General features: G+C 41.7%; 1 pseudogene; it reads right to left on the bottom strand.

Annotated features, from left to right (window-relative positions):
- The window catches only part of LOC123724407 (carbohydrate sulfotransferase 15-like), a 96127-nt pseudogene that overhangs the window by 46722 nt on the left and 36564 nt on the right, over positions 1-12841 (bottom strand).

Genomic DNA, 12841 nt, shown 5'->3' with positions numbered 1-12841 from the left:
ATTGGCTTTATCAACACACTGGCTTCATCAACACACTGGCTTTATCAACACACTGCACACTGGCTTTATCAACACACTGGCTTTATCAATACTGTGGCTTTATCAACACACTGGCTTTATCAACACACTGGCTTTATCAACACACTGGCTTTATCAACACACTGGTTATATCAACACACTGGTTATATCAACACATTGGCTTTATCAACACACTGGCTTCATCAACACACTGGCTTAATCAACACACTGGTTTTATCAACACACTGGCTTTATCAACGCTCGGCTTTATCAACACACTGGCTTTGTCAACACACTGGCTTTATCAACACACTGGCTTCATCAACACATGGCTTTATCAACACACTGGCTTTATCAACACACATGGCTTTATCAACACACTGGCTTTATCAACACACTGGCTTTATCAACACACTGGCTTTATCAACACTCGGCTTTATCAACACACTGGCTTTATCAACACAATGGCTTTATCAACACACTGGCTTCATCAACACACTGGCTTTATCAAGACACTGGCATTATCAACACACTGGCTTTATCAAGACACTGGCTTTATCAACACACTGGCTTTATCAACACACTGGCTTTATCAACACACTGGCTTCATCAACACATGGCTTTATCAACACACTGGCTTTATCAACACACATGGCTTTATCAACACACTGGCTTTATCAACACACTGGCTTTATCAACACATGGCTTCATCAACACACTGGCTTTATCAACACACTGGCTTAATCAACACATGGCTTAATCAACACATGGCTTTATCAACACATTGGCTTTATCAACACACTGGCTTCATCAACACACTGGCTTTATCAACACACTGCACACTGGCTTTATCAACACACTGGCTTTATCAATACTGTGGCTTTATCAACACACTGGCTTTATCAACACACTGGCTTTATCAACACACTGGCTTTATCAACACACTGGTTATATCAACACACTGGTTATATCAACACATTGGCTTTATCAACACACTGGCTTCATCAACACACTGGCTTTATCAACACACTGGTTTTATCAACACACTGGCTTTATCAACGCTCGGCTTTATCAACACACTGGCTTTGTCAACACACTGGCTTTATCAAGACACTGGCTTTATCAACACACTGGCTTTATCAACACATTGGCTTTATCAACACACTGGCATTATCAACACACTGGCTTCATCAACACACTGGCTTCATCAACACACTGGCTTCATCAACACACACGCTTTATCAACACAATGCACACTGGCTTTATCAACACACTGGCTTTATCAACACACTGGCTTTATCAATACAGTGGCTTTATCAACACACTGGCTTTATCAACACACTGGCTTTATCAACACACTGGCTTTATCAACACACTGGCTTCATCAACACACTGGCTTTATCAAGACACTGGCTTTATCAACACACTGGCGTTATCAACACACTGCCTTCATCAACACACTGGCTTTATCAACACTCTGGCTTTATCAACACACTGGCTTTATCAACACACTGGCTTTATCAACACACTGGCTTTATCAACACACTGGTTATATCAACACACTGGCTTTATCAACACACTGGCTTCATCAACACACTGGCTTTATCAACACACTGGTTTTATCAACACACTGGCTTTATCAACACTCTGCTTTATCAACACACTGGCTTTGTCAACACACTGGCTTTATCAACACACTGGCTTAATCAACACTCGGCTTTATCAACACACTGGCTTTATCAACACACTGGCTTTATCAACACACTGGTTTTATCAACACACTGGCTTTATCAACACACTGGCTTCATCAACGCACTGGCTTGATCAACACACTGGCTTTATCAACACACTGGCTTTATCAACACACTGGCTTTATCAACACACTGGCTTTATCAACACTCGGCTTTATCAACACACTGGCTTTGTCAAGACACTGGCTTTATCAACACACTGGCTTTATCAACACACTGGCTTTATCAACACTCGGCTTTATCAACACAATGGCTTTATCAACACACTGGCTTTATCAAGACACTGGCTTTATCAAGAGACTGGCTTCATCAACACACTGACTTCATCAAGACACTGGCTTTATCAAGAGACTGGCTTCATCAACACACTGACTTCATCAACACACTGGCTTTATCAACACTCGGCTTTATCAATACACTGGCTTCATCAACACACTGGCTTTATCAAGACACTGGCATTATCAACACACTGGCTTTATCAAGACACTGGCTTTATCAACACACTGGCTTTATCAACACACTGGCTTTATCAACACACTGGCTTTATCAACACACTGGCTTCATCAACACATGGCTTTATCAACACACTGGCTTTATCAACACACATGGCTTTATCAACACACTGGCTTTATCAACACACTGGCTTTATCAACACATGGCTTCATCAACACACTGGCTTTATCAACACACTGGCTTAATCAACACATGGCTTAATCAACACATGGCTTTATCAACACATTGGCTTTATCAACACACTGGCTTCATCAACACACTGGCTTTATCAACACACTGGCTTTATCAACACACTGGCTTTATCAACACACTGGCTTCATCAACACATGGCTTTATCAACACACTGGCTTTATCAACACACATGGCTTTATCAACACACTGGCTTTATCAACACACTGGCTTTATCAACACATGGCTTCATCAACACACTGGCTTTATCAACACACTGGCTTAATCAACACATGGCTTAATCAACACATGGCTTTATCAACACATTGGCTTTATCAACACACTGGCTTCATCAACACACTGGCTTTATCAACACACTGCACACTGGCTTTATCAACACACTGGCTTTATCAATACTGTGGCTTTATCAACACACTGGCTTTACCAACACACTGGCTTTATCAACACACTGGTTATATCAACACACTGGTTATATCAACACACTGGCTTTATCAACACACTGGCTTCATCAACACACTGGCTTTATCAACACACTGGTTTTATCAACACACTGGCTTTATCAACGCTCGGCTTTATCAACACACTGGCTTTGTCAACACACTGGCTTTATCAACACACTGGCTTTATCAACACTCGGCTTTATCAACACACTGGCTTTATCAACACACTGGCTTCATCAACGCACTGGCTTTATCAACACACTGGCTTTATCAACACACTGGCTTTATCAGAACACTGGCTTTATCAACACTCGGCTTTATCAACACACTGGCATTGTCAACACACTGGCTTTATCAACACACTGGCTTTATCAACACTCAGCTTTATCAACACACTGGCTTTATCAACACACTGGCTTTATCAAGAGACTGGCTTCATCAACACATTGACTTCATCAAGACACTGGCTTTATCAAGAGACTGGCTTCATCAACACACTGACTTCATCAACACACTGGCTTTATCAACACTCGGCTTTATCAACACACTGGCTTTATCAACACAATGGCTTTATCAACACACTGGCTTCATCAACACACTGGCTTCATCAAGACACTGGCTTTATCAACACACTGGCTTTATCAAGACACTGGCTTTATCAAGACACTGGCTTTATCAACACACTGGCTTTATCAACACACTGGCTTCATCAACACATGGCTTTATCAACACACTGGCTTTATCAACACACATGGCTTTATCAACACACTGGCTTTATCAACACACTGGCTTTATCAACACTCGGCTTTATCAACACACTGGCTTTATCAACACACTGGCTTTATCAACACACTGGCTTTGTCAACACACTGGCTTTATCAACACACTGGCTTTATCAACACTCGGCTTTATCAACACACTGGCTTTATCAACACACTGGCTTTATCAACACACTGGTTTTATCAACACACTGGCTTTATCAACACACTGGCTTCATCAACGCACTGGCTTTATCAACACAGTGGCTTTATCAACACACTGGCTTTATCAACACACTGGCTTTATCAACACACTGGCTTTATCAACACTCAGCTTTATCAACACACTGGCTTTGTCAAGACACTGGCTTTATCAACACACTGGCTTTATCAACACACTGGTTATATCAACACACTGGTTATATCAACACATTGGCTTTATCAACACACTGGCTTCATCAACACACTGGCTTTATCAACACACTGGTTTTATCAACACACTGGCTTTATCAACGCTCGGCTTTATCAACACACTGGCTTTGTCAACACACTGGCTTTATCAACACACTGGCTTCATCAACACATGGCTTTATCAACACACTGGCTTTATCAACACACATGGCTTTATCAACACACTGGCTTTATCAACACACTGGCTTTATCAACACACTGGCTTTATCAACACTCGGCTTTATCAACACACTGGCTTTATCAACACAATGGCTTTATCAACACACTGGCTTCATCAACACACTGGCTTTATCAAGACACTGGCATTATCAACACACTGGCTTTATCAAGACACTGGCTTTATCAACACACTGGCTTTATCAACACACTGGCTTTATCAACACACTGGCTTTATCAACACACTGGCTTCATCAACACATGGCTTTATCAACACACTGGCTTTATCAACACACATGGCTTTATCAACACACTGGCTTTATCAACACACTGGCTTTATCAACACATGGCTTCATCAACACACTGGCTTTATCAACACACTGGCTTAATCAACACATGGCTTAATCAACACATGGCTTTATCAACACATTGGCTTTATCAACACACTGGCTTCATCAACACACTGGCTTTATCAACACACTGCACACTGGCTTTATCAACACACTGGCTTTATCAATACTGTGGCTTTATCAACACACTGGCTTTATCAACACACTGGCTTTATCAACACACTGGCTTTATCAACACACTGGTTATATCAACACACTGGTTATATCAACACATTGGCTTTATCAACACACTGGCTTCATCAACACACTGGCTTTATCAACACACTGGTTTTATCAACACACTGGCTTTATCAACGCTCGGCTTTATCAACACACTGGCTTTGTCAACACACTGGCTTTATCAAGACACTGGCTTTATCAACACACTGGCTTTATCAACACATTGGCTTTATCAACACACTGGCATTATCAACACACTGGCTTCATCAACACACTGGCTTCATCAACACACTGGCTTCATCAACACACACGCTTTATCAACACAATGCACACTGGCTTTATCAACACACTGGCTTTATCAACACACTGGCTTTATCAATACAGTGGCTTTATCAACACACTGGCTTTATCAACACACTGGCTTTATCAACACACTGGCTTTATCAACACACTGGCTTCATCAACACACTGGCTTTATCAAGACACTGGCTTTATCAACACACTGGCGTTATCAACACACTGCCTTCATCAACACACTGGCTTTATCAACACTCTGGCTTTATCAACACACTGGCTTTATCAACACACTGGCTTTATCAACACACTGGCTTTATCAACACACTGGCTTTATCAACACACTGGTTATATCAACACACTGGCTTCATCAACACACTGGCTTCATCAACACACTGGCTTTATCAACACACTGGTTTTATCAACACACTGGCTTTATCAACACTCTGCTTTATCAACACACTGGCTTTGTCAACACACTGGCTTTATCAACACACTGGCTTAATCAACACTCGGCTTTATCAACACACTGGCTTTATCAAAACACTGGCTTTATCAACACACTGGTTTTATCAACACACTGGCTTTATCAACACACTGGCTTCATCAACGCACTGGCTTTATCAACACACTGGCTTTATCAACACACTGGCTTTATCAACACACTGGCTTTATCAACACACTGGCTTTATCAACACTCGGCTTTATCAACACACTGGCTTTGTCAAGACACTGGCTTTATCAACACACTGGCTTTATCAACACACTGGCTTTATCAACACTCGGCTTTATCAACACAATGGCTTTATCAACACACTGGCTTTATCAAGACACTGGCTTTATCAAGAGACTGGCTTCATCAACACACTGACTTCATCAAGACACTGGCTTTATCAAGAGACTGGCATCATCAACACACTGACTTCATCAACACACTGGCTTTATCAACACTCGGCTTTATCAATACACTGGCTTCATCAACACACTGGCTTTATCAAGACACTGGCATTATCAACACACTGGCTTTATCAAGACACTGGCTTTATCAACACACTGGCTTTATCAACACACTGGCTTTATCAACACACTGGCTTTATCAACACACTGGCTTCATCAACACATGGCTTTATCAACACACTGGCTTTATCAACACACATGGCTTTATCAACACACTGGCTTTATCAACACACTGGCTTTATCAACACATGGCTTCATCAACACACTGGCTTTATCAACACACTGGCTTAATCAACACATGGCTTAATCAACACATGGCTTTATCAACACATTGGCTTTATCAACACACTGGCTTCATCAACACACTGGCTTTATCAACACACTGCACACTGGCTTTATCAACACACTGGCTTTATCAATACTGTGGCTTTATCAACACACTGGCTTTATCAACACACTGGCTTTACCAACACACTGGCTTTATCAACACACTGGTTATATCAACACACTGGTTATATCAACACACTGGCTTTATCAACACACTGGCTTCATCAACACACTGGCTTTATCAACACACTGGTTTTATCAACACACTGGCTTTATCAACGCTCGGCTTTATCAACACACTGGCTTTGTCAACACACTGGCTTTATCAACACACTGGCTTTATCAACACTCGGCTTTATCAACACACTGGCTTTATCAACACACTGGCTTCATCAACGCACTGGCTTTATCAACACACTGGCTTTATCAACACACTGGCTTTATCAGAACACTGGCTTTATCAACACTCGGCTTTATCAACACACTGGCATTGTCAACACACTGGCTTTATCAACACACTGGCTTTATCAACACTCAGCTTTATCAACACACTGGCTTTATCAACACACTGGCTTTATCAAGAGACTGGCTTCATCAACACATTGACTTCATCAAGACACTGGCTTTATCAAGAGACTGGCTTCATCAACACACTGACTTCATCAACACACTGGCTTTATCAACACTCGGCTTTATCAACACACTGGCTTTATCAACACAATGGCTTTATCAACACACTGGCTTCATCAACACACTGGCTTTATCAAGACACTGGCTTTATCAACACACTGGCTTTATCAAGACACTGGCTTTATCAACACACTGGCTTTATCAACACACTGGCTTTATCAACACACTGGCTTTATCAACACACTGGCTTCATCAACACATGGCTTTATCAACACACTGGCTTTATCAACACACATGGCTTTATCAACACACTGGCTTTATCAACACACTGGCTTTATCAACACTCGGCTTTATCAACACACTGGCTTTATCAACACACTGGCTTTATCAACACACTGGCTTTGTCAACACACTGGCTTTATCAACACACTGGCTTTATCAACACTCGGCTTTATCAACACACTGGCTTTATCAACACACTGGCTTTATCAACACACTGGTTTTATCAACACACTGGCTTTATCAACACACTGGCTTCATCAACGCACTGGCTTTATCAACACAGTGGCTTTATCAACACACTGGCTTTATCAACACACTGGCTTTATCAACACACTGGCTTTATCAACACTCAGCTTTATCAACACACTGGCTTTGTCAAGACACTGGCTTTATCAACACACTGGCTTTATCAACACACTGGCTTTATCAACACTCGGCTTTATCAACACAATGGCTTTATCAACACACTGGCTTTATCAAGACACTGGCTTTATCAAGAGACTGGCTTCATCAACACACTGACTTCATCAAGACACTGGCTTTATCAAGAGACTGGCTTCATCAACACACTGACTTCATCAACACACTGGCTTTATCAACACTCGGCTTTATCAACACACTGGCTTTATCAACACAATGGCTTTATCAACACACTGGCTTCATCAACACACTGGCTTTATCAAGACACTGGCATTATCAACACACTGGCTTTATCAAGACACTGGCTTTATCAACACACTGGCTTTATCAACACACTGGCTTTATCAACACACTGGCTTTATCAACACACTGGCTTCATCAACACATGGCTTTATCAACACACTGGCTTTATCAACACACATGGCTTTATCAACACACTGGCTTTATCAACACACTGGCTTTATCAACACATGGCTTCATCAACACACTGGCTTTATCAACACACTGGCTTAATCAACACATGGCTTAATCAACACATGGCTTTATCAACACATTGGCTTTATCAACACACTGGCTTCATCAACACACTGGCTTTATCAACACACTGCACACTGGCTTTATCAACACACTGGCTTTATCAATACCGTGGCTTTATCAACACACTGGCTTTATCAACACACTGGCTTTATCAACACACTGGCTTTATCAACACACTGGTTATATCAACACACTGGTTATATCAACACATTGGCTTTATCAACACACTGGCTTCATCAACACACTGGCTTTATCAACACACTGGTTTTATCAACACACTGGCTTTATCAACGCTCGGCTTTATCAACACACTGGCTTTGTCAACACACTGGCTTTATCAACACACTGGCTTCATCAACACATGGCTTTATCAACACACTGGCTTTATCAACACACATGGCTTTATCAACACACTGGCTTTATCAACACACTGGCTTTATCAACACACTGGCTTTATCAACACATGGCTTAATCAACACATGGCTTTATCAACACATTGGCTTTATCAACACACTGGCTTCATCAACACACTCGCTTTATCAACACACTGCACACTGGCTTTATCAACACACTGGCTTTATCAATACTGTGGCTTTATCAACACACTGGCTTTATCAACACACTGGCTTTTTCAACACACGGGCTTTATCAACACATGGCTTCATCAACACACTGGCTTCATCAACACACTGGCTTTATCAACACACTAGTTTTATCGACACACTGGCTTTATCAACACACTTGCTTTATCAACCCACTGGCTTTATCAACACACTGGCTTCATCAACACACTGGCTTCATCAACACACTGGCTTCATCAACACACTGGCTTTATCAACACACTGGCTTTATCAAGACACTGGCTTTATCAACACACTGGCTTTATCAACACAATGGCTTTATCAACACACTGGCTTCATCAACACATGGCTTTATCAACACACTGGCTTTATCAACACACATGGCTTTAACAACACACTGGCTTTATCAAGACATGGCTTCATCAACACACTGGCTTTATCAACACACTGGCTTAATCAACACATGGCTTAATCAACACATGGCTTTATCAACACATTGGCTTTATCAACACACTGACTTTATCAACACACTGGCTTCATCAACACACTGGCTTCATCAACACACTGGCTTCATCAACACACACGCTTTATCAACACAATGCACACTGGCTTTATCAACACACTGGCTTTATCAACACACTGGCGTTATCAATACAGTGGCTTTATCAACACACTGGCTTTATCAACACACTGGCTTTATCAACACACTGGCGTTATCAATACAGTGGCTTTATCAACACACTGGCTTTATCAACACACTGGCTTTATCAACACACTGGCTTTATCAACACATGGCTTCATCAACACACTGGCTTCATCAACACACTGGCTTCATCAACACACTAGTTTTATCAACACACTAGTTTTATCGACACACTGGCTTTATCAACACACTGGCTTTATCAACACACTGGCTTCATCAACACACTGGCTTCATCAACACACTGGCTTCATCAACACACTGGCTTCATCAACACACTCGCTTTATCAACACACTGCACACTGGCTTTATCAACACACTGGCTTTATCAATACTGTGGCTTTATCAACACACTGGCTTTATCAACACACTGGCTTTATCAACACACTGGCTTTATCAACACATGGCTTCATCAACACACTGGCTTCATCAACACACTGGCTTTATCAACACACTGGCTTTATCAATACTGTGGCTTTATCAACACACTTGCTTTATCAACCCACTGGCTTTATCAACACACTGGCTTCATCAACACACTGGCTTCATCACCACACTGGCTTCATCAACACACTGGCTTTATCAACACACTGGCTTTATCAACACACTGGCTTTATCAACACACTGGCTTTATCAACACACTGGCTTCATCAACACATGGCTTTATCAACACACTGGCTTTATCAACACACATGGCTTTATCAACACACTGGCTTTATCAACACACTGGCTTTATCAACACACTGGCTTTATCAACACTCGGCTTTATCAACACACTGGCTTTATCAACAAACTGGCTTTATCAACACACTGGTTTTATCAACACACTGGCTTTATCAACACACTGGCTTCATCAAACGCACTGGCTTTATCAACACACTGGCTTTATCAACACACTGGCTTTATCAACACACTGGCTTTATCAACACTCGGCTTTATCAACACACTGGCTTTGTCAAGACACTGGCTTTATCAACACACTGGCTTTATCAACACACTGGCTTTATCAACACTCGGCTTTATCAACACAATGGCTTTATCAACACACTGGCTTTATCAAGACACTGGCTTTATCAAGAGACTGGCTTCATCAACACACTGACTTCATCAAGACACTGGCTTTATCAAGAGACTGGCTTCATCAACACACTGACTTCATCAACACACTGGCTTTATCAACACTCGGCTTTATCAACACACTGGCTTTATCAACACAATGGCTTTATCAACACACTGGCTTCATCAACACACTGGCTTTATCAAGACACTGGCATTATCAACACACTGGCTTTATCAACACACTGGTTTTATCAACACACTGGCTTTATCAACGCTCGGCTTTATCAACACACTGGCTTTGTCAACACACTGGCTTTATCAACACACTGGCTTTATCAACACTCGGCTTTATCAACACACTGGCTTTATCAACACACTGGCTTCATCAACGCACTGGCTTTATCAACACACTGGCTTTATCAACACACTGGCTTTATCAGAACACTGGCCTTATCAACACTCGGCTTTATCAACACACTGGCTTTGTCAACACACTGGATTTATCAACACACTGGCTTTATCAACACTCAGCTTTATCAACACACTGGCTTTATCAAGACACTGGCTTTATCAAGAGACTGGCTTCATCAACACACTGACTTCATCAACACACTGGCTTTATAAACACTCGGCTTTATCAACACACTGGCTTTATCAACACAATGGCTTTATCAACACACTGGCTTCATCAACACACTGGCTTTATCAAGACACTGGCTTTATCAACACACTGGCTTTATCAAGACACTGGCTTTATCAACACACTGGCTTTATCAACATACTGGCTTTATCAACACACTGGCTTTATCAACACACTGGCTTCATCAACACATGGCTTTATCAACACACTGGCTTTATCAACACACATGGCTTTATCAACACACTGGCTTTATCAACACACTGGCTTTATCAACACATGGCTTAATCAACACATGGCTTAATCAACACATGGCTTTATCAACACATTGGCTTTATCAACACACTGGCTTCATCAACACACTCGCTTTATCAACACACTGCACACTGGCTTTATCAACACACTGGCTTTATCAATACTGTGGCTTTATCAACACACTGGCTTTATCAACACACTGGCTTTATCAACACACTGGCTTTATCAACACATGGCTTCATCAACACACTGGCTTCATCAACACACTGGCTTTATCAACACACTAGTTTTATCGACACACTGGCTTTATCAACACACTTGCTTTATCAACACACTGGCTTCATCAACCCACTGGCTTCATCAACACACTGGCTTCATCAACACACTGGCTTCATCAACACACTGGCTTCATCAACACACTGGCTTTATCAACACACTGGCTTTATCAAGACACTGGCTTTATCAACACACTGGCTTTATCAACACAATGGCTTTATCAACACACTGGCTTCATCAACACATGGGTTTATCAACACACTGGCTTTATCAACACACATGGCTTTATCAACACACTGGCTTTATCAAGACATGGCTTCATCAACACACTGGCTTTATCAACACACTGGCTTAATCAACACATGGCTTAATCAACACATGGCTTTATCAACACACTGGCTTTATCAACACACTGGCTTCATCAACACACTGGCTTCATCAACACACTGGCTTCATCAACACACACGCTTTATCAACACAATGCACACTGGCTTTATCAACACACTGGCTTTATCAACACACTGGCATTATCAATAAAGTGGCTTTATCAACACACTGGCTTTATCAACACACTGGCTTTATCAACACACTGGCTTTATCAACACATGGCTTCATCAACACACTGGCTTCATCAACACACTGGCTTCATCAACACACTAGTTTTATCAACACACTAGTTTTATCGACACACTGGCTTTATCAACACACTGGCTCTATCAACACACTGGCTTTATCAACACACTGGCTTCATCAACACACTGGCTTCATCAACACACTGGCTTCATCAACACACTGGCTTCATCAACACACTGGCTTCATCAACACACTGGCTTCATCAACACACTGGCTTCATCAACACACTCGCTTTATCAACACACTGCACACTGGCTTTATCAACACACTGGCTTTATCAATACTGTGGCTTTATCAACACACTGGCTTTATCAACACACTGGCTTTATCAACACACTGGCTTTATCAACACATGGCTTCATCAACACACTGGCTTCATCAACACACT

The sequence above is a fragment of the Salmo salar genome, chromosome ssa01 (genome assembly GCF_905237065.1).
Source record: "Salmo salar chromosome ssa01, Ssal_v3.1, whole genome shotgun sequence".
In the NCBI taxonomy this organism is placed as follows: Eukaryota; Metazoa; Chordata; class Actinopteri; order Salmoniformes; family Salmonidae; genus Salmo; species Salmo salar.
The sequence above is the reverse complement of the archived record's forward strand: the minus strand, read 5'-3'. Positions and strand labels throughout refer to the sequence as shown.